A 23,346-nucleotide genomic window follows, 5' to 3' on the forward strand; every position below is an offset into this window, starting at 1 on the left:
AAATTCCTAACAGGATCACCAAACAATTTCTCAAACAAAGTTCAAAATCAAAAAGCAATCTCGACACTAGTGGAGCTCGAAAAGACGACTGGCTTTCCATCATGAAACCTGCACCAAAAATTAAGGTTAGGTTTCTTCCATAAGGTTGTAGCCGACTGCACCATGGTCCATAAGCTCTTGAATCGTCAAAACAAGCCTTGATTGACAGTGTTCCTATGGTGGTGATGGTAGTCTTAAGACATAGCAATCACATTGGACCTCCAAGGTTATCGGTTTGAGAAGAGACACCTGGTGAGAGATGTCCAAAAATTTCACCATAATCTACTAGGGTTTTTGTGGCAAGCATTTCAGGATACCCCACTCTGCCAGAAGTTGCACTATGAAGAAAGATGTTTGGAGGCATATAACTTCGGGCAATTTTTTTCCTTGAAAGCTTGCAAAGTCCTTGGAGTGTGCGGCTTGGTAGCTATCGACTTCCACTTGTCACAAATTGATGACGTGTCAAAGCCTTGAAGAAGGGAGCCAACTTGCAGATGTGGGTCGAGGGGCCTAAACCCTAAGTGAAGAGGCAAAGCAGCAGGAAATAAAGCAGGGCTCACACACACACACACACACAAGAACTTGCGAAACAAGTTGATGACGTGGCAGATTTTCGAAAATCATTCTTGCTGATGACCTGGCAGAATTGTACAGATTTTTGCTTTTCACGCTGGCGGTGATGATGTGGCAAAACTGTACGGATTTTCGCTTTTCACGCTGACGGTGCTGACGTGGCAAGACTGTACGGATTTTCGTAAATTGCGTTGGCAGCTTGTTGGCTTTACTTTTGGACCAAATGCTTTTGAGTTTGAAGGCTTTTCACTGTAATTGTTTTTTAGGCCAAGGGCCTTTAAATATGAGGTTAGGGCTCATTCTCTGGCATGCTTCCTAGCGAAGGTGCAGAGTCTGAAGTACCGGCTTGTTCTGTGTTGATGCAATATAAAGAAATACCGAAAGGGGCGCCAAGGTTTGGGGCCAATACTCTCTGAGGGGTGGAATTCCGCCACTCCGTGTCGGGTGTTGTCTCTCTCTTTCAGTTCAGTTGTTATTGAAGTGTTAAAAGTCTGTTCAGTCTGTTCTTTTCTATTGGCACGTGGTGCTCGTCTTGTGACACCACCACTGCATGGCATTACTTCTGAGAAAAACAATGGCTCAAAATGTTTTTTTGATCCTTCTCAGACAAGTGATCTTGAATTCCTTATGGATTATGCCCTGTAAGACAAAGACGGGAGCGCTCGCGATGCGCGATGGAGTAAGGGTGTGAGTGGCTAATAAGTCTCGGTCCGAGACACGAAGATTCTTTCGTAAAACTTCTAGTGAACTTTGGAAGCGCCACCTTGCTTTGTCTCCTCTCTTTGGTAGGACTTGTATGCTTTCAGAAAAGCACACGCCTGGAGCTCTGATACCATTGTCACCGGGACGGGCACCACGTGCCAAAAGAAAAGAAGATACTGAACTACTTTAAGCACTTTAAATAACAACTGAACTGAAAGGGATGCACGGCATAGAGACGGGAAATGGCGGGGTTCCACCCTGAGAGAGCACCGTCCCCAAAGCTTGGCGCCCCTTTCGGTATTTCTTTACATTGCTTCAATTGAGTACATTACGAGTACTCCATCTTCTGCACCTTCTCCCGGAAGCATGCTAGAGAATGAGCCCTTGGCTCATATATAAAGGCCCTTGGCCTCTCAAAAGTAGTTACATGAAAAGCCTCAAACTCTAAAAGCATCTGGCCCAAATGCTCGCGCTGAAAACAACCAGCGTAAATTACGAAAATCGGTACATCTGCCATGTCAGCATGTCAACGCGATTTGCTGGCTGTCCGTATAGCTGCTGCCACGTCATCAATCCGCCACGCAATTGAGTGTGTGTGTGGGCTTGCTTTATCTTTAGGTCACTTGGGTCCCATCAGACGGGGTCCCATAAGTTGGTGGGAACTTCTTCTGCTTCTTCTTCTCTTGCTGTTGCTTCTTAGGGTTTAGGCCCCTTGGCCGGATGTGCAGGCTGGCTCTGTTCTTTAGTGGCTTGACACGTTAGCAATTTGTGACACGAAAGATGCCTCCAAGCTTTGGTAGGACTTTGGCACCGATGGCATCAAAGTTCTATGACCTAATGCTTGATCGTTCGAGGGGCATAAGTGGATGGCAAACTTCCTCTCTATATTTACTTTTCAAACTATACACACCCCAGGAAAGAAAAATGTGGCCAATGCATTGTCAAGAAAGCCATACATAGCAGCCATCTCTAGCGCTACATCTCACACTGACTTGTGAGTGAGTGTGAAAAGTATGATAAGATGTTGATTTTGCAGCAATATGGACTGATTTGTTGGCTGGTCATTCACATGCTTCTCATCCAAGATGGGTATTTATTGAAGGATAATCAGGTTGAAATGGAGAGCCTACACTGTGGCTGGGAGAGGGAAGTATGTAGTCTTGGCTGAAAATGTGAGGGAAACAAGCTCGGATGTCAACAAACGTTGAGCACTCTAGTAGTGTGTGGTACTCAAGATTCTTGAACTTGCAGTGAGCAAATGTGCATAGTCGCGCGCGCGCGCGCGAGAGAGAGAGAGAGAGAGAGAGAGAGAGAGAGAGAGAGAGAGAGAGAGAGAGAGAGAGAGAGAGAGAGTCACCAGCGTGTGACTACTATCTATCCTTTTTGTTGATTTCTTTCTTATGATTTATTCATTTTCACTTTTTGGAAACACCCCTCGGGAAATCCAACTGCCCTGCATTGCATAGCTAGTGTGGAACTGTTCAGAGGGAGTTCAGGCCTGAGGGCAAGAGAGCACTAAGGTCGGACAAGGACTATGGTTAGCCAAAGTGGGGTCATTGACTAGCCAAAGTGGAATCCTTTGCTACAGAGGCTACATTTCAGTTCTGGGTGTGGCTGCAGTGTACAAAGGGGGTCAAATGACCTAGAAAGGTACAATGGCAGCATCTCCTAAAATTTAGGGAACTGCTATTTTGGGACCTGAAAATGTGTTTGCGTCGTTACCTCCGGAATGACAAGGGGAACATTTTATTACTCTGCTGTGAACATTTTATTACTCTGCTGTGAAGTCAACTGGGCAACCGGTCGGGAGATTTTTAGGTGGCAACCCCGAAACAGGAAATAGCCTGTAAATGTGCCAAGTGGCACATTTCTGTGCACTTTCCTCATGCAGGAAGAAGTGGCGTTGATTATAGGAGCAAGCAAGCTCATTTTCAGTTTTTGTCACAGGTTGAGAGCTATGGAGTGCTTCCTTTCCCTCTTATGTACAGTGCGGTGCTAGGAGTGATGCCCTGCACGCTACGCACTGCCCTCTCTCCCCTATTGAAACCGGCCTGTACTTTCAAAAAGGGCGGTAGACTTTAGACTTAAAACCTTATTTGCTTTCACCCATTTAATTTGTGGCCCAAAGGGGAGAGGGATACAGGCTGCTAGATTGCACCTGTATGAGTAAACCGACACCAGATTGGCCCCTAACTTAGGCGCTCCTTTCGGTATTTCTTTATTGCTTAAAAGGGGGAATAAACGCTGAGGTTCCCTACAAGTTGCCCCGCACAAACTTGGCTGAATTTCAACTGTTCCGGCCCGATTTCGGCAGCATAACTGTACTAGGACCCTTCACAGTCAGTATTCCTACGCATTGACTGATTTTCCTGACGCATATGGGCACTTTGCAAAACCTGGCGAGAATCTGCAGCACGCTGAATTCTCTGTTTTCAGCCCCGAAAATGCGCCAGAGTACTTGTACAGCGGTCCCCTCGCGTCCCCGAACCTCCTGGGGGTATTAGGGACCGTTTAGGGCCAAAACCCTAAAACTGCAAAAATACACAGCAGGCTGTAATTTACTGTTTCGGGCTCCGTTTCGCGTGCCGGTCGCATCCGTAGCAAGCTCTTGAGCTCCCGCACATGTAGGGCTACTTGCCCTTTGAATCGGACGAGATTTTTGGCGTGAAACCTCTCCGAATTCACTTGTACCTACGGGGGATTAGCCGCTAGCTAATCCAGTACCTGTGCAAGAGGCTCTTGCCTCGGCAATTGGGCATGAACCCACACAACTGTACATTGGTCAATGGAAAAGCCCACTAGAGGGGCATAACATACTGCCATAGAGGAGAGAGAGGGCAGTGCGTAGCATGTAGGGCATCACTCCTGGCACCGCACTGTACATAGGAGGGAAAGCAAGCACTCCATAGCTCTTAACCTATGACAAAGTCTGAAAATGAGCCTCTCCCAGCTTAAAAATCAGCGCCACTTCTTGTTGCATGAGGAAAGTGCACCAGAAGGTGCCACTTGGCACATTTACAAGCATTTTCCCGTTTCGGGGTTGCCGCCTAAAAATCTCCCAACCGGTTGCCCTGTTGACTTCACGGCAGAGTAAGAAAATGTTCCCCTTGTCATTCCGGAGGTAATGACGCAAACACATTTTCAGGTCCCAAAATAGCAGTTCCCTATCTTTCTAGGTCATCTGACCCCCTTTGTACACTGCAGCCACACCCAGAACTGAAATGTAGCCTTTGTAGCAAAGGATTCCACTTTGGCTAGTCAATGACCCCACTTTGGCTAACCATAGTCCTTGTCCAACCTTAGTGCTCTCTTGCCCTCAGGCCTGGACTCCCTTTGGACAGTTCCACACTAGCTATGCAATGCACGGCTGTTAGATTTCCCGAGGGGTGTTTCCAAAAAGTGAAAGTAAATAGATAATAAGAAAGAAATCAACAAAAAGGATAGATAGTAGTCAGACGCTGGTGACATACCCCCCTCTTGAAATCTCAAACGTCCTCGTTTGCATCTATGTCGTACATGCTCACAATCAACACTGATGTATTCAACACCTGTTGACACATGTACGACACATACATGCTCATTGTCAACCGTGGTGTATGCAACACCTCGTCGACACATGTATTGCCTGCGTGTGAACCCTGTCCCAATGACATAGTGGTAGCTTCGCACTCTGCCATGGCTTTGAGTCATTAACTTTCCAATGACAAAATGGTAGCTACACATTTTGCCATTGTCTTATAGTACACGTTGGATCCCGTAACACTTTCGAGCATACCCAAACCGACAATTTAAGAATGCAGTTACACATGTACTCTTTAATAGAAGCAATTACTGTATCCTTGACAAACTGACAAGAAATACTCACTTCTATAGCACTAACCAAACTTTTGGACATCCATAAGAGCAATTGCCAAACTGACAATCTGTACAGCTCTAACATTCATGTAACAGGTATTTCATTTGAGCTCACTTTAAATACCATGTACATCATTTGTTTCAGAAGCCATTGTCACACTGACAATCCATGTAGCTTTGAAACTCAAGGGGTCAAGGTAGGTTGCAAATCGAAGGCTTCAAGGTAAAGTGATAACACAGTTGGTGACTCTGCAAGTTCACCTTCTTCCATCCACTTAGCATCCATTGGTGGATAGTTTCTGAACTTTACCAAGTAACGCCTAGCAACCTTGCCTTTCACTTTTCTTTCTTTATGTGCCAAAATCTGTTACGGGACTAAGATCTCGTCAAGTTCCTCGACTTCCGGCTGATCTTCAGCTGGCATATCTTCTGGCACATCACCCACATAGGGTCTGAGAAGACTCACATGAAACGCGTTGTGAATCTTCCAACTGTCAGGCAATTTCAGCCTATATGCAACATCACTGATTACGTCGCACACTTGAAAAGGCCCATAGTAACGCATGCTGAGCTTTGGAAACAGTCTTTCCTTGCCCTTCATCTTCTTTAACCTTGCCTTTTCAAAGCGTAAAAGCACCCAATCACCAAGTGAAAATACCACTTCACGGCGGTGACGATCAACTGCTTTCTTTTGCTTTGCCTGAGTCTTTTCTAAGGCCACTTTGACCTTCTTGTACATTTCATCCATGTCCTGAACATACTTATCTGCTTCAAATATCTTGTCCTTTGTATGCAGTATGGGAGGAACTTTCTTGCCACCTTCAACTATCTCAAAAGGTGCCTTGCCAGTTGATGAATGCACTGTATTATTGTATGCATACTCCACCAATGGCAAATACTGCTCCCACTTTCCTTTATGCTCTGACACATAGCACTTCAGCAGATCTAGGACAGTAGAATTTGCCTCTTCTGACTGCCCATTTGTTTGAGGATGAAATGACGAAGAGAATTTGAGCGTTGTGCCCATATTCTCAAACAAGCCTCTCCGGAACAAACTTGTCATGCGTGGATCACGATCGCTAACAATCGACTGTGGCATGCCATGATACTTGAAAATATTGCTCATAAACAAGCGTGCCATCTGATCTGGCTTTATCTTCTTCCTGACAGGAATAAAATGAGCCTGCTTGCTGAATCTGCAAATGATGGTCCAAATACCATCGTTTCCTGTCTGCGTTCTCGGAAGATCAAAGATAAAATCCATAGCAATACTTTCCTATGGTTTATCTGGAATAGGTAGTGGTTGCAATAACCCTCGTGCCTTTTGCCCGTCAAACTTGACCTTCTGGCAAATTAGGCATTCTCGCACAAAGGCATCCACATCTCTTCTCAATGTAGGCCAGTAGAAGAATGTCTCAATCGCTTTAACTGTAGCATCGATACCACGATGCCTTGCATACGGTGGGACATGACTCTCTTCCATAACTTTGCGTCGCAATGGCTTTGTGACACACAATCTGCCATGCATCATCATGAACCCGTCTTTAAGAAGATAGTGTTCATGACGTTGTCCATCCATTAGCTGCTCGAAGACCCTTGCAAAATCTTCATCATTTGCATACTGTTCTCTCATATCATCAAGTTCATGATAAGGAATTGACACAGCTGAAATTTGTGGCTTCCTTGACAAGGCATCAGCCACAACGTTCTTCTTGCCTTCCACATGCACAATCTAAAAATGGAACATGGACAACATATTTGCCCATCGCATATGCTTCTCAGATAACTTTGTCTGTGTCAAGAAGTACCGCAAGGTCTGATGGTCCATTTGGACAACAAAGTCTGCACCTAGCAGGTGGTGTTTCCAACATAAGAGTGCATGAATCGCAGCCAGTAACTCTTTCTCATAGACCTGCATGGTCATCTCTGGCCCTTGCAAAATTCTGCTCTCATAGGCTACTACCCTGCCATCTTGCATTAGCACTGCACCAATGCTACTACCACAGGCGTCACACTGGACCACAAATGACTTCCTAAGATCTGGCAACACAATGACTGGATCTGAAGTCATCTTTTCCTTTAAGAGATTAAAAGTTGAAATCTCTTTTTGTGTCCATCTAAAGGTGACTGCCTTCTTTTGAAGAGCATGTAAAGGTGAAGCAATCTCAGCGAAATTTCGGATAAACCTTTTGTAATAGGAGCATAGTCCCAAGAAACTTCGGACATCGTGCACCGTCTTCAAATCTGGCCATGACTTGATCGCTTCAACTATTGCAGGATCCATTCTGACACCATCCTTTGAGAGAACGTGTCCCAGAAAGTGAATCTCTTCCAGAAAAAATTCACTTTTTCTTTGCATTGATGAGCAACCTATGACTGCGTAGCTCTTTGAACACAATGGCCAAGTGATGCCTATGCTCCTCTTCATTCTTTGAGTAGACTATCATGTCATCAAAGAATGTACCAACAAACTGCTGGTGTGGACGGAAAATTCTGTCCATCATCCTATTGAACGTAGCAGGAGCATTTGTGAGACCAAAGGGCATCACTAAAAATTCGTAAAGGCCAAACGTTGTTCTAAAAGCAGTCTTGTGCACATCCTCTGATCTAATGCGGATGTGATGGTACCCACTCTTTAGATCTATCCTGCTATACATAGCTGCTCCTTCTAATTTGTCAAGAATATCATCAATTCTAGGTATAGGGAACCTATTCTTGATGGTATTCTTGTTCAGTGCACGGTAGTCGATGCACATACGCCATGAGCCATCCTTTTTCTGCACCAACAACACTGGAGAACAGAATGGAGATGGACTGGGCTGAATCAACCCCTTTTCTAACAGCTCCTGTACTTGGCCCATTATCTCTTTCTGCTGAGCCGCACTAACCCTGTACGGAGGCTTATTTGGTGGGCTATTGCCTAGCACCAAATCTATCGCATGGTCCTCGGGTCTCTCTGGCGGTAATTGAGACGGTAATGAATCGGAAAAATAGTCAGTATACTGTTGTAAAAACATTGACCTTTCTTTATCTAGCACAGATAAATTTGATTCATCACAATCTGACACTTCACGTGCAAAAACCAAGTACGTAGAAAGATGCTTTTTTATTATAGAAATAGCAGAAGCTGATACAGTGGGAATAGACTCCCCTTTAAGCTTTACATCCAGAATGTGAGTCTTTCCCTTGCTCTGTACAGTGATCTTTTTGTTGTAGGCATCCATGATTCCTGCACACGAAATAACCAAGGAATACCTAGCAACACATCACATCCGTCCAGTGGCATGATGTAAAATTCTTCAACATCTACATAGGACTGGATATGTAGGCGCAACTTTCCGATGATGGGTGTCACAGCCTCTATATGGCCAGGACATGCCAAACCTGCCTCTGCTGTATACCCCATCTCTTCAGGTCTGATTCCCAACTTTGAAGCCAATTCTGGGGAAATGAAGTTGGCTTTGGCCCCTGGATCAAAGAAGATAAGCATTGTTTGATCCCTGACCTTTCCCCATGCTCTGCAAAGCTCACTTGCATCTGAATTTGGCTTGTCGCCCACCATATCTGGCACTAGACCAGCCATGGGCTTCTTTCCTTTCCTGTCCTCCTTGTCTTCAGAATCAGCTGGCCTTTTCTTTGTAGGACAATTGTAAGCAATGTGGCCAGGCTGCTCACAGATAAAGCATTTGTTCTTTGACCTCAGGACCTTCTTTTGCTCTTCTGCCTTGCGAGGAAAACGTCTTTTCCATTTCTTCGCTGGTCCCTTTTTTGATTCAGCTATAGCTTTTTCTTTCCCTGCGTTGGCTGGCTCCTGAGTCCCTTTCGGAGCCTCCTTGGGAACATACTTCTTCGCTGAATTTTTCTTGGCTGATCTTCCTTGACGCTAGTATTGAATTCACAATCTTCTCCCTTGAGCAAACCATTGCCAGTGTTTGCTACCTCGATGAGTTGCGTCAAAGTAGTGACTTTGGTCTTCGTGCAGTACTTTCTCAATCCTTTGGGTAGGCCACAACAGTATTTTTCAATCTGTTCTGTCAATGGCACAAACCTATAGGAAGTTACTGGAAGTAGAGCTTTCCAAAACTTCCGATTGTAGTCATCCAGATTCTTGCAAGTGGCAGCATTAAGCTGGTGCCATTCTGTCATGACATCTGCTTCAAAGTCATTAGATAACCATGCTGCTGCAAAAATCTGCTTGAAGTAAATCCATGTGGACGGAGCTTGCCCTTGCAGCAATAAAGTTGTCCACCATTGTCCCGCATTCCCTGTCAAGGAAGTGGCTGCCTTGCGGACCTTTGAAGCCGCTTTAAAGTTTCCCCCTGCATAGGCCTTGTCAAACTGCTGGAGGAATGAGAGAGCCTTCTTCCTGTCATCAAACCCTGTAAAGGTCATGAATGTCACACCTTTGCCACCTTCTTTGTACGGAGTTGGCCTCTCCAGCGGCGTTAAGTTGTCATATGGAAGTGACTGAAACATGGGAACACTGTTAGGGTTCATTTGTGTTCCTTGGCCGCTATTAAGTTGACCTGGAAATGCCATATTTGGCTGTTGATTTATTATTCCAACCATACCAAAATTTGCCAGTGGCATCCCAAATTGACCCTGAGTGCTTTGAAACCCTGGTAGCATGCCCGTGACACCATACATGGGGTTGGGCATCATTGTTTGAGCACCCCCAAACACTGTTTCTGGCGTGTAAAATTGATTTCTAGGTGCATGACCAGCCATGCTCTGGAATACCGATCCACCTCCAAAATAGCCAAGGTGTACTAAAGGTGGTGGGAAGACTTGTTGCATAGCCTGTAGGTTGCTTCCCTGCCCATTAGGACCAGCTATAGGCTGTTGAAAGGTGGCTGGCTGAACTGGTACAGCTTGAAAGACTGGCATCTCAGCCACCTGTTGTTGCACCTCAGGCACAGGTTGTGGAGACTGCATGTTCTCCGTCAAGTGTTCCATTGACTCTGCAGTATGAATCACCTGTGCTCGAGCCTTAACAGGTTTTTGAATATGATCCAGAGGAGGTTGCAAAAAGGCTAAAAACCTCGAGTTCTGCATTACTTGTGTGAACATAGCCACAATAGTAGCCAACTGGGTCCTGAATATATCATCATCCGTCTGTGGTGGTCTTGAAGACTCACCCACTTCATGTGTCTGTTGACCTTGTGAAGAGGAAACCTCTTCAGTCACATCATCTGGTCTGTCAGCCATAATTGCAATTCCTTGTGTCTGGTCTATGATCCCCTTGTGTCTTCAAACCCAACCTGACCAAGGCTCACTTCTATGGGAAAAAGTGATTTAATCCCGTCGATGGAACCATGAAACCGGCCTGTACTTTCAAAAAGGGCGGTAGACTTTATACTTAAACCTTATTTGCTTTCACCCATTTAATTTGTCGCCCACTTTACCTGTACTTTCAAGACACAACAAAGGGGAGAGGGATACAGGCTGCTAGATTGCACCTGTATGAGTAGACCGACACCAGATTGGCCCCTAACTTAGGCGCCCCTTTCGGTATTTCTTCATTGCTTAAAAGACGGAATAAACGCTGAGGTTCCCTACAAGCTGCCCCGCACAAACTTGGCTGAATTTCAACTGTTCCGGCCCGATTTCGGCAGCATAACTGTACTAGGATCCTTCACAGTCAGTATTCCCACGCATTGACTGATTTTCCCGACGCATACGGGCACTTTGCAAAACCTGGCGAGAATCTGCAGCACGCTGAATTCTCTGTTTTCAGCCCCGAAAATGCTCCAGATTACTTGTACAGCGGTCCCCTCGCGTCCCCGAACCTCCTGGGGGTATTAGGGACCGTTTAGGGCCAAAACCCTAAACCTGCAAAAATACACAGCAGGCTGTAATTTACTGTTTCGGGTCCGTTTCGCGTGCTGGTCGCATCCGTAGCAAGTCCTCGAGCTCCCGCACCTGTAGGGCTACTTGCCCTTTGAATCGGATGAGATTTCTGGCGTGAAACCTCCCCGAATTCACCTGTACCTACGGGGGATTAGCCGCCCGCTAGCTAATCCAGTACCTGGGCAGTGCGTAGCGTGCAGGGCATCACTCCTGGCACCGCATTGTACATAGGAGGGAAAGCAAGCACTCCATAGCTCTTAACCTGTGACAAAATCTGAAAATGAGCCTCTCCCAGCTTAAAAATCAGCGCCACTTGTTGTTGCATGAGGAAAGTGCACCAGAAGGTGCCACTTGGCACATTTAGAAGCATTTTCCCGTTTCGGGGTTGCCGCCTAAAAATCTCCCAACCGGTTGCCCAATTGACTTCATGGCAGAGTAAGAAAATGTTCCTCTTGTCATTCCGGAGGTAATGACACAAACACACTTTCAGGTCCCAAAATAGCAGTTCCCTAAATTTTAGGAGATGCTGCCATTGTATCTTTCTAGGTCATCTAACCCCCTTTGTACACTGCAGCCACACCCAGAATTGAAATGTAGCTTGTGTAGCAAAGGATTCCACTTTGGCTAGTCAATGACCCCACTTTGGCTAACCATAGTCCTTGTCCGACCTTAGTGCTCTCTTGCCCTCAGGCCTGAACTCCCTCTGAACAGTTCCACACTAGCTATGCAATGCAGGGCAGTTGGATTTCCCGAGGGGTGTTTCCAAAAAGTGAAAATGAATAAATCATAAGAAAGAAATCAACAAAAAGGATAGATAGTAGTCACACGCTGGTGACACCTATGGCAGTATGTTATGCCCCTCTAGTGGGCTTTTCATTTGACCAATGTACAATTGTGTGGGTTCATGCGCGATTGCCGAGGCAAGAGCCTCTTGCACAGGTACTGGATTAGCTAGCGGCTAATCCCCCACAGGTACAGGTGATTCGGAGAGGTTTCACGTGCGAAATCTTGTCCGATTCAAAGGGCAAGAAGCCCTACAGGGGCGGGAGCTTGAGGACTTTCTACGGATGTGACCGGCCCGCAAAACGGAGCCCGAAACAGTGAATTACAGCCTGCTGTGTATATTTGCAGGTTTAGGGTTTGGCCCTAAACGGACCCTAATATCCCCAGGAGGTTCGGGGACCACTGTACAGGTGATCTGGCGCATTTTCGGAGCAGAAAACAGAGAATTCAGCGTGCTGCAGATTCACGCCAGGTTTTGCAAAGTGTTCGTATGCGTCGGGAAAGTCATCCAATGCATGGGAATACTGACTGTGAAGGGTCCTAGTACAGTTATGTTGCCGAAATCAGGCCAGAACAGTTGAAATTCAGCCAAGATTGTGCGGGGCAGCTTGTAGGGAACCACAGCTTTTATTCCCTCTGTTAAAGAATAAAGAAATACCGAAAGGGGCGCCTATTTAGGGGCTAATCTGGTGTCGGTCTTCTCATACAGGTGCAATGTAGCAGCCTGTATCTCTTTCCCGTCTGTTGTGTCTTGAAAGTACAGGTAAAGTGGGAGAGAGAGAGAGAGAGAGAGAGAGAGAGAGAGAGAGAGAGAGAGAGAGAGAGAGAGAGAGAGAGAGAGAGAGATGAAATGAAATGAAATGTTATATTAACGTCTTCAAAAGGCCAAAGTGACCTATGAGACCAGAAAGTTACAATGCAGTTGCTGGGATAGCTAAATAGCTAAATCACAGGAGATCCAGCATCGGTACTAAGATTCTTGAACTTGCAGTGAGTAAATGTGCATAGTCGCGAGAGAGAGAGAGAGAGAGAGAGAGAGAGAGAGAGAGAGAGAGAGAGAGAGAGAGAGAGAGATGAAATGAAATGAAATGTTATATTAACGTCTTCAAAAGGCCAAAGTGACCTATGAGACCAGAAAGTTACAATGCAGTTGCTGGGATAGCTACAATGCAGTTGTTGGGATAGCTAAATAGCTAAATCACAAGAGATCTAGCATCGGTCGTTGGCAGATCTCATCAATCTCCTCCATGGCAGTAGTCCGACCGGACGTCGTGCATGCCTGGCCAAAGTGATCCGAATGCTCTGATGCAGCCTCCGTTGATGCTATGTAGTCCTCCGCAGTCGTGGGCGTCTGGATCTCCCCAGCTCAATCGCTCGGTCGATTAGTGTGCCTCTGGTGCGAGACGAATGTGGGCTCTGATGTGGTAGTAGCTCCTCCGGCTGTCCAATATCTGCTCTAAAGAAATCTGTGATCCGTCTCTGAGACTGGCTAGCCTCTCTTCTCATCAGGATCTCTTTGTGTCTGCGCAGTTCAAGCAAGAACAAACCCATGCATCTCTGATCCTCATACCCCATGACTGTGGAGAGTGGTCCAAACCCCTCTCTGAACAAGCAATGGAAGCGGCCTCGTATCTCGTAGTAGACGGGGCATCGGCATGTGTAGTGCAACTCTGTCTCAGGCTCCATGTCACACAAGGGGCATGTCCTGGCCTCTGCTGGTACTCCGCTGTATCTCCCAGTCTCAATCCGCAACTGGTGTGAAGATGTGCGTATCTGGCCAATAGCACATCGTATATAAGAGACAAGTGGGTGTCCATGTATCTGAGTCTCGTCACAAAACCGTCCTTTGTAAGCTGGAGAAGATGCTCTTTGTAGAAATCCATCTTCGTGCCCATCTCCTGTGCTGGCTGTATCCATGTCCTCCTAGTGTCTAGCTGAGTCAAGTCGTGGGGGATGAGCCTGGTGATCTCGGATTGTGTAAGAGTGTGAGATGGTGCATCCAGTGAGTACTGGAAGGGTGGCAATCTGTCTATGCTGAACTCATGCACGTGAAACCATGATGTCATCTCCCCATACCAGCATGCTGTATCTCCCTGCATGGCTAACTGTCGAGAGGACTCAAGTGCAAGGTGGGCATATCTGTCTGTGGGAAGTTCCCACATGCGGTGTATTAAGGAGACTGATCAACCACTAGTGGGGGGGCCGCTAGCTCTGCTCGAATAATGGCACGTGGTACTGAAGCCTTGGCTCTAATGAGCCGCGAGATCATAGAGACTAGAGGTTTCTCCATGTCCCCCCATCCATCAGTGTGACCCGACTTCCCGTGATGATCCAATGAAGGTCCGCATATCTCAGCTCCATAGAGCAATGCAAAAGCCACGAGAGTGTCAAAGAGCCAAAGCTTTGTCCGAGGCTCTTGAAACTGAACCTGCGAACACATCCTCTCCAATCTACCCAATGCTGCATGGGCTCTATTCAATCTGGTCTCTACTGCTCTCCTCAATGAAAATGCTGGTCCGCTAAAAACCACCTCAAGGTAAGTGTAAGCATCTGTATACTCCACTGTCTCCTGGCCGTATGTGAATGTAGGTGCTGACCTCCTGATCCACTGTGGGGTGGTATTAAACACCATAACCTTGGTTTTACCAAGGTTGACAGACAAACTACTGTCGTGGACAAACCTATGCAAAGCATCCAAGTGACGTTGCATCCCTCCCGGGAGTCGGAGATCAACACAATATCATCAGCATATAACAATAGTGGAATCCATGTTCTTGCCAGCCATGCACCTCTATCACTATCGCTCTCAATGTAGTCAGAAACCTCATCCACATACATACCGAATAGAGTAGGAGAGAGCGGGCAGCCCTGCTTCACCCCAATAGTGGAGTGAATCGGTGTAGATAGACCCTCTGAGGTGCGTACATGACCCACTACTGAACTGTATAATGCCATGATCCCCCAAATTAGCTCTATGGGTACTCCCATCTCTTATAGTCTGCGCATCAATCTAGCTCTGGGTATTGTGTCAAATGCTTTGCGGAAGTCCACAAAGCTACAATAGATCCGTCTCTCATGTGATCTGCCCTCCTCAATGATGGCTCTGAATGTCAAGATATGGTTAAGAGTAGAAAAGCCTCTCCTGAACCTTGCCTGCCCGGCTGCGTGTATCCTCTCCCTCTTTGCCCATCTACGGAGCTGCTACTCAAGAATGGATGCGTACAACCGTGCCAATGTGTGTCCAATCATGATAGTGCGATAATTCCCAGGCTCCATAGGGTCTCCTGACTTGAAGATAGGCACAATAGTAGATAGGCTCCAAGTATGAGGCAAGCCTTCACACATGGCACTGTTAAACATAACTGCTAGAAGCTTTGCTAGTAGATCTCTGACATGCATGAAATGCTCAGCCACTAAGCGATCATGATCATATGCTCTCCCAGTCCTCATCCTGTCAATGGCCTTCTTCACCATCTCAACGGTGAAAAAAACACATGCGTGTGGGCATGGATCGGGAGGGTCGTGAGGGGGCGGTTGTCCAGGAACTGTGTACAAAGATGAAGCGTATTGTTCCTAGGCCTCTGTAGAGGTAATGGCAGGGGGGGGGAGAGTGCTTATGAAAGAGCCGCCATACCTCACGTGAGTCTTGACTCAAGAATAGCTGGTATAGATCCTGCTGTAGTCGAGCCAAAAAAGCTTTCTTCTTCCGCCGCACTAGGCGTCGGAAGTCAATTTGTGACTGTCTGTGAGTGATGCCCTCCAAAAGCGCCTCCGCTGAAGTTTGGCTCTAGTCTCGCGGCATTCCGCATCATACCAAATGATCTGTGGCATGCTCCCAGAACGGCGTCTCTGTTGAGGCTGAGTGTGTGGATATGCCTCTGTTGCATCACGTAATGTCTGTGTCAGTATAGTAGTAAGCTCCTCCAGAGGTTGCCTTGGCTCCTCAGTGCACAACTGTCTGTAGATCCCATCTATATATATAGAGTCCGTCTCCCGCATGAAGGTGTAGCGAGTAGGTGCTGTTGCGCGTGGACTGTGTGCTACATTAAATTGAAAAGAGATGGTCATCGACAGAATGGCATGATCCAGTGCCACCCCAACAAGTTTGGGTCCAACGGTGAGATCCTGGATACTAGAGATGACGCTCGGCTGTGCCATGACATAATCCACTGTGCTGGCTCCATGTCTGTGTGGAAAGCATGTAAAACCTTCCGCGGCGGGAAATCTCTGTAGGCCATTCAAGATGGCCAGTCCATGTGCAGTTCCCATGTCTATCAAGTGTCGTCCATACTCAGTATGTTCCACATCCTTTGATAGTTTGGATAGGCCCGTCTCTACAACATTTAGCTCTCTCAACATCTCCTCTGAAGTATCATAAAATACTGTGTGGTGATGGGAAGTCCTAGCATTGAAGTTCCCTAGAATGATAATAGGGAACGATAATGTCACCATCGCTAGAGAACTACCATAAGTCATCATTCAAAATAGAAAAGGGGGAATGTCCTCTGGGTGATGCATAGACTGACTTTGTCAGGCATTTTTTGGATAAGCATGAAGTTACTAAGTTATGCCAAAAAGCTTACCCACTAGCCTCATGTATATATGTGTACATAGCCTTGCAAGTTTTGGTAGTGGCCTTGTAAAAATCCATGTACAAAGGTGTGATTTTTCCAAGCTTGAATGCTGATATTTTGGGTTGTTGAGACTCCAAAACATGGTTTTTAATAAGTATTTTCAGCTATGCTTTATAGTTTGTGAATCAGACTTGTACATCATAAGTTATGAGCATTCGAAACGGGTGGTCTGAACTTAGAAGGTGATTGGAGATGCATGCGACAAGGGCAACTGGGCCAACTTGGGGGTCTAATATTAGAAATGTTGAAGTTTTACATTCTGGAGATAGCCGAGGTGATGGGCTTCGAGCCATGTGTAGTGCGCGTCATTCGGTGACCGGAGCAACAAGGTTTGCCTTGGGGAAAATTGTTTGAGAAGTCCTCTCATGCTGTAGGAGAAGGTGGGAATTTTTGGGGAAGTTGGGAAGCTTGGGAAGAGTTGCCATGTAGCATGGGAGTAATCCCACATGAGAAGAGGAAAAGGGTACATAGGGCACTTTGGGTGCCCAATATGGTGTATCAAAGGCGAGAGGAGCTCTCTCAAGGCTTGGCTATGGGGGCTCGTGGGCTCATGGGGAAGGAGATGGCGCAATTTTTGAGTTCCCACTGCCTGGACAGGTGCCTAGCCACTTTTTGGGTTCTCGGACACTTGCCCCCACCCCATTCCTTGATCAAATGGTCACCGACAACTCATTTTTCACCCAAAGAAGGCCAAAATTGGACCAATTAAAAGGTGCCTAAGGAGGGAACCATGTCGGCTAAGAGGAGAGAGAAAATCCCTTGGGATAAGAGCCAAAAAATTCCCTTTTTTAATAACTGCAATTCTCTGCAGACCTGCAAAAACTTCCAGAGAGCTCATTTTCGAGCAAGAAAAAGGACACCTCCATGTTCGAGCGGCATAACTTCTTCGTTTCTTCTCTGTTTTTTGCCTATGGATACTCTATGGACATCTCCACGAGACGAGCTTCGTCATGATATCCTTTGTTTCTCCTGATTTTGAGTGTGTTCCATGCTTGGAGGGTTTTTCATAAATCTCTATAGGTGTTTACCACATGTGTTTTTGGTCGTGCAATAGTTTTTCGTTCCGACGGTGTAGCTCGTGCAAGGCCATAGGGGCATTCATTTTCCTTCTCGGTTGCACGCTAACAACGTACTCGGGGGAAAGTAGCAAATAGTAATGTAAAGATATTTGCCTGTCTCTTCTCTCAATCTCACCCACATGTACCTAGTCTGCTCATCCCTGCGGGCTTTATGTATCAATGGCTGCAACTCCTCTCTGAATAACACTGTCTTAGTCTGCCACTCCCCCTAAGCCCACCCTCTGTGCTCTGATCGCATCTCTTGTCTGCAGGCTGTTTCCCATCTGTATCCATGGATGCGAGGCATAGATTGCCCAGGGGCCTGACGTGTCTTAAAGGAGAAGATGTTGTCTCTTCTAGTAAAACTATCCTCAAAAGCACCCACATCACGGCGCATAGATCCATTACAATTCCAGGTGGCAACTTTGAGCGTGGTCCCATAGGTCTCGTGTAACAGACTTGGACACTCCAAGTCGAGAATCTACCACGACACCACAAATAATCACTTCAAAACAGTTCACAGTTCACAATTGATTCGACACTGGCACGGCCCCAAAGACTGGCGCCCCTTTCGGTATTTCTTTTTGTATTAATCTGAGTTCAGAGTACAAGTAAGTCACCGGGACTCACTCTCAGACTCTGCGTCCAGCTGCTCTGCAGAGTGAGAGCCCATAGACTCTTTTAAAGGTTTTACAAGGGATGCTAAAAGCAGAGCCCAAGAGCTTAAAATTAAAAGCCTTTGAAAATCTAAAGCAAGGCTCTCTCTCTCTTGCTTGTAAATTAAAGCATTTAAATTACGTAGCCAAAAACTGGGTGAATTGCGTAAGAAAAGCAAAGCCGTAGCCAAAAAAGAAAAAAGGCTGCCATATAATTGCTCACTGCTTTTGCGTAGGTTGTTCCGTACAGCTGCTGTAGGGTGCGGGCGTCCGTACACTCAGCCACGTCAGCAAATTCAACGCCGTACAGGCCATTTCCACGTCAGTAGTTACAGCGTGAAATGTGGGGGTTCCTGCACCTGCAAAACAGGGTGTGTGTGTGTACACTGGGCAGCCACGTCACTAGTTTGTGACATACCTCCCTCTTGAAAGCATTGTAATTGCCCTCAATTACGCCTGCAAAACAGATAGAAGCCATAACCTGTCTTGGGAGACACTGACTGTTAGTACCGACGCACTAGGAACACACATCTAGCACATGTACTACTCGACAGTCACATCACATGACATCACAGGACATCACTTGACATCACAGGACATCACATGACAAATCATATTCAATAGTCATTCGGATCTTAGACCATGATTTATCGGCAATGCAATTAGCAATCGCATCTAGATCCACTCAAGACCTCATAGATGCTTGATTGACTACCCTATTGCTAGCATGTCTATCGAGATCATTCACACCAAAATGTGCAGTCATTTCGACTATCAATTCCTGCACTTGAAAACAAGTCAAGAACAAATCAGTTTCATATTTGGGAATTCCATTTCAAAAAATTATATAGCAGAATACTGTCAGCTCTCAGTATCCTTGAAGCTTAAAGAGACATCAGTGACTCTAGTATTCTAAAATCAAGGCATCTGTTGACAAAGGAGCGGAGTAACTCCCCTCTTGTGCAACCCACTGCACCAGATCTCCGGCCAAGCTGAATTCGGGGCTCCATTTGGAGTAGACTATGCTAAACCAAAAGCTTCAAGGTAAAGTTTTACACTCTGAGGAGTATCTGCTAGGTCCTCCTCCTCCATCCACTTCGCATCCAAAGTAGGATAGTTCTTGAATTTAACCCAGAACCGCCTTCTCACTTTACCCTTATTCTTCTGTCCTTATGTGCCAATATTTGTTCAGGAACAAGGATCTCCTCGTTTTCTTCCACTTCGGGTTGCTCATCAGGCTTCCCATCTTCGGGCACATCACCTTTAAAAGGTTTCAAGAGACTCACATGAAATGCATTGTGAATCCTCCAAGTGTCGGACAGTTTCAGTTGGAAGGAGATATCATTGATCTTTTCGGAGATCTGGAAAGGTCCGTAGTATCGCATACTAAGCTTTGGAAAAAGCCTCTCCTTTCCCTTTTTCTTTCTCAAGTGTGCCTTCTCAAAATGTAAGAGCACCCAATCATTCTCCTTCAATTTCAAATCGCAACAATGGTGATCCGTTGCCTTTTCCGTCTTTCATGAGATTTCTGCAAAGCCTCGCGGACCTTGGCAAAAGCCGTGTCCAAGTCGCGCATGTACTCATCAGCTTCAAAAATCTTATCTTTCGTGCTTAGGAAGGGTGGAATCTTCGCAGCACCTTCGATAATCTCAAATGGCACCTTCCCCGTCGAAGAGTGTATCGTGTTATTGTAGGCAAATTCCACCAAAGGTAGATACTTTTCCCATTGAGTCTTCTGATCCTAGATATAAGACTTCAATAAATCTAAAACCACTGAGTTGGCAATCTCAGATTGCCCCTCAGTCTGCTGGTGGAAAGATGACGAGAACTGCAACTGCGTGCCAATGTTCTCCCAAATTGCCTTCCAAAACAAACTCGTGAATCTGGGGTCCCTGTGGGAGACAATCGTCTCGGGCATGCCATGTAATATGAAAATCTGGGCCACAAACAGTCTCGCTAAGTGATCCGGCTTGACTGTTTTCTTGACTGAAATGAAATGAGCCTGCTTGCTAAATCTGTCAATAACAGTCCAGATACCATCATGAGCACTTTGTGTTCTCGGGAGATCAAAAATGAAATCCATTGCAATACTTTCCCAGGGGCGGGTGGGTATGGGCAAAGGCTGTAACAATCCCTGTGCTTTATGCTTGTCAAACTTGACCTTCTGGCATACCAAGCAATTGCGCACAAACTCGTCCACATCCTTCTTGAGTCTCGGCCAAAAGAAGTATCTCTCTACCCCTTTCACGCAATGCCGCGGTGACCCGTAAAAGGTGGACAATGGCATTCAGTCATAACCTTTTCCCTCAACGACTGTGTAACGCACAACATGGTTTTCCTCATCAAGTAGCCATCCCGAATGGAATATCCCGCTACTGTCTCCCCATCCCGTATCCGTGTGAAAACGTCTGTAAAATCCGTATCTGTGGTATACTGGTCGACCATATCCTCGAAGCTCCTATGATGTATCGCGGAAATAGCCAGAACCAACAACTTCCAAGACAAAGCATCTGCCACCAAATTCTTTTGTCCCTGCACATGGACAATCTGGAAGTGAAACTGTGACAAGATGTTCGCCCACCGCATCTGCTTTTCCGATAGCTGCTTCTTTGACAAGAAGTAGCGTAAACTCTGATGGTCTGTAAAGACAATAAATCCGCTCCGAGTAGGTAGTGCCGCCACTGAGTAAGAGCATGGATAATTGCCAAAAGCTCTTTCTCTTATATCTGTGCTGTCAATTCCGGCCTTGAGAACGATCGGCTCTCGTAAGCAATGACATGGCCTTCTTGCATTAAGACCGCACCCAGACTACGACCACAAGCATCACAATATACTTCAAATGACTTCTGCAAGTCCAGCAAAGTCAAAATTGGTCCTGTAGTCAATTTCTCTTTCAAAGTCTGAAAGGCAGTCACCTCTGTGGGTTCCCACGAGAAAGGGACTCCTTTTTGTGTCAAGATATGCAAAGGGGAAGCAACCTCTGCAAACTTTCTAATCTGTTCTTTCTGTGCCTTTTTAGGGCACTTTACGGAGATATGCCTAGTTTCCCCGCATCCTAAGCACTTTCCCTCCTTGATGAAGCGAGTCCTCTCTTGAGGAGTAAGCTTGGGTCGTGCATCCTTTTGTTTCTTTTTCGGATTGCTCTTCCTCTTTCTACTTTCATTTGTTGAAGTCTATTCGGCTCTTTGCGTCATGATCTCATCTGTGGGGTAGGTCAAACTGCCTGAGTGAATGGAAAAACCCCGTTTTGCATGACTCATCAACTCCTGAATGGAAGCTGACTTTTATTCAAGGCAGTGATCTCGGATCTCTGTAGGAAGACCCAAGGTAAACCGCTCAATCTGTTCCTTGAACGAGATCTTCTTAAATGAAGAGGCGGGTAGAAAAGAGCTCCAGAATCTCTTGCAATAAGTGTCCACTGTATCCTTCTTGGTCATCCAAAGATGGTTCCAAGTAGTTTGTATGTCGCGTTCACACTCTCTAGTCAGCCAAGAAGAAATAAAAAGCCTCTTGAATTTCAGCCATTTAACTGGCGTTGTCTTGTTTAATAGAAGCGTGGACCACCGAGTTCGAGCATTCCCCTTAAAGTAAGAGGCAGCTCTTTGAATCTTAGAGTGCTTTGAGTAATGCCCTCCTGAGAAAGCTATGTCAAACTGCTGTACAAAAGACAAAGCCTCCGAAGCATCTCTATAACCAGAAAACGTGTCAAATTTAATTGACTGTCCACCTTCCTTAAAGTCTCGGACTTTCTTGCTTTTGTCTTCGAGAAAATCATACTGGTTGGCTTTATAAAAAAATTTCTTCTTTGCATAAAAGCGGCTGTCATCAGAGTCTGAACTAGACGAGTCCTCCGTAGAACTGTCAACAACGGGGCGAGATTTAAACTTCTTTGCCTTTTTCTTGCCCTTTTCGAAGCTTTGCTTTTTGCTTCACTTTATACCTTTTCTGTCTTCTTCGTTCAAGTCAGATGAGCGAGAAGAACTGTTAGAAGAAGAAGAAGAAGAAGAACTGGGTACTCCTTCAAATCGAACACGCTTCTTCTGCTTTCTTGCCTTTTCAAAAGTAGACTGACGACCCAAATAACCCGGGAAGTCAACGCCTTTCTTCTGCTTTTTGTCGTGCTTTTTAGCTTTGTTGTGCGCGTCAAAAAGTTGAGCAATTCGTGCATCAACCACCTCTTGTAATTCTTGCTCTGTATACTTCCTGGGAGTAGGAGGTTTTTTGAGAGCGGGTTTGCGGGGTGGTTTTGTGGTCTTCCACCACTGAGTGTGCACCTCATCGAAAGGAGTTTGGCTCATATATTTTGCAAATTTGGGGTCCTTCGCAAAATTAAGCATCATCTTTGTTGCATCGCCCGATCAATTGTGGACTCTCCATCTCTTGACGCTCTGCCTGAGTAGGCCAAGGCAGGCCGTACCCCTCGCGTGAATTTTTGTTGTGATTTCTTCCCGCATCTCCGCATGCAGAGGAAGTCGATTGATCTTTGCCTGAAGCCATAGGTGCCGCGTAAAAAGGATCGGATTTTCCGTAGAGGAGAAATCAGCCGTGCTCTGATACCACTGTAATAGACTTGGACACTCCAAGTCGAGAATCTACCGCGACACCACAAATAATCACTTCAAAACAGTTCACATTTCACAATTGATTCGACACTGGCCCGGTGGAGTTTTGTGGCTAGAGATATTGGCCCCAAAGACTGGCGCCCCTTTCGGTATTTCTTTTGTATCAATCTGAGTTCAAAGTACAAGTCGGTCACCGGGACTCACTCTCAGACTCTGAGTCTAGATGCTTTGCAGAGTGAGAGCCCATAGACTCTTTTAAAGGTTTTACAAGGGATGCTAAAAGCAAAGCCCAAAAGCTGAAAATTAATAGCCTTTAAATTTTTTTAAAGCAAGAGCCTCTCTCTCTCTTGCTTGTAAATTAAAGTAGTTAAATTACGTAGCCAAAAACTGGGTGATGATCCTTGAAAGTGGTCCAAAACCCTCTCTGAATAGACAGTGAAGCGGCCTCGTATCTCATAGTATAGTGGGCAGTGGCAACTCCGGTGCAGTGCTTTGTTACCCACTTTGTGCCATCCTCCTGAATTATCTTGGCGATGTCAGTTGCCTCTTCACCCTCATCTTCGTCGCCAACTGCTTTCTCCCTTGTGTTCCTCAATTACCTCTGGATGTCCAGCCGGCAGGCATCTGCCTGACA

At 46.0% G+C, this 23,346-nt stretch overlaps 1 protein-coding gene across 1 annotated transcript in view; it reads left to right on the plus strand.

Annotated features, from left to right (window-relative positions):
- The window catches only part of LOC147458803 (vacuolar lysine transporter YPQ1-like), a 39,801-nt gene that overhangs the window by 14,940 nt on the left and 1,515 nt on the right, over positions 1–23,346 (plus strand). The gene's annotated exons all lie outside the window — the stretch shown is intronic.

The sequence above is a fragment of the Adiantum capillus-veneris genome, chromosome 4, assembly GCF_014529385.1.
Source record: "Adiantum capillus-veneris isolate H3 chromosome 4, ASM1452938v2, whole genome shotgun sequence".
NCBI classification, from domain to species: Eukaryota; Viridiplantae; Streptophyta; class Polypodiopsida; order Polypodiales; family Pteridaceae; genus Adiantum; species Adiantum capillus-veneris.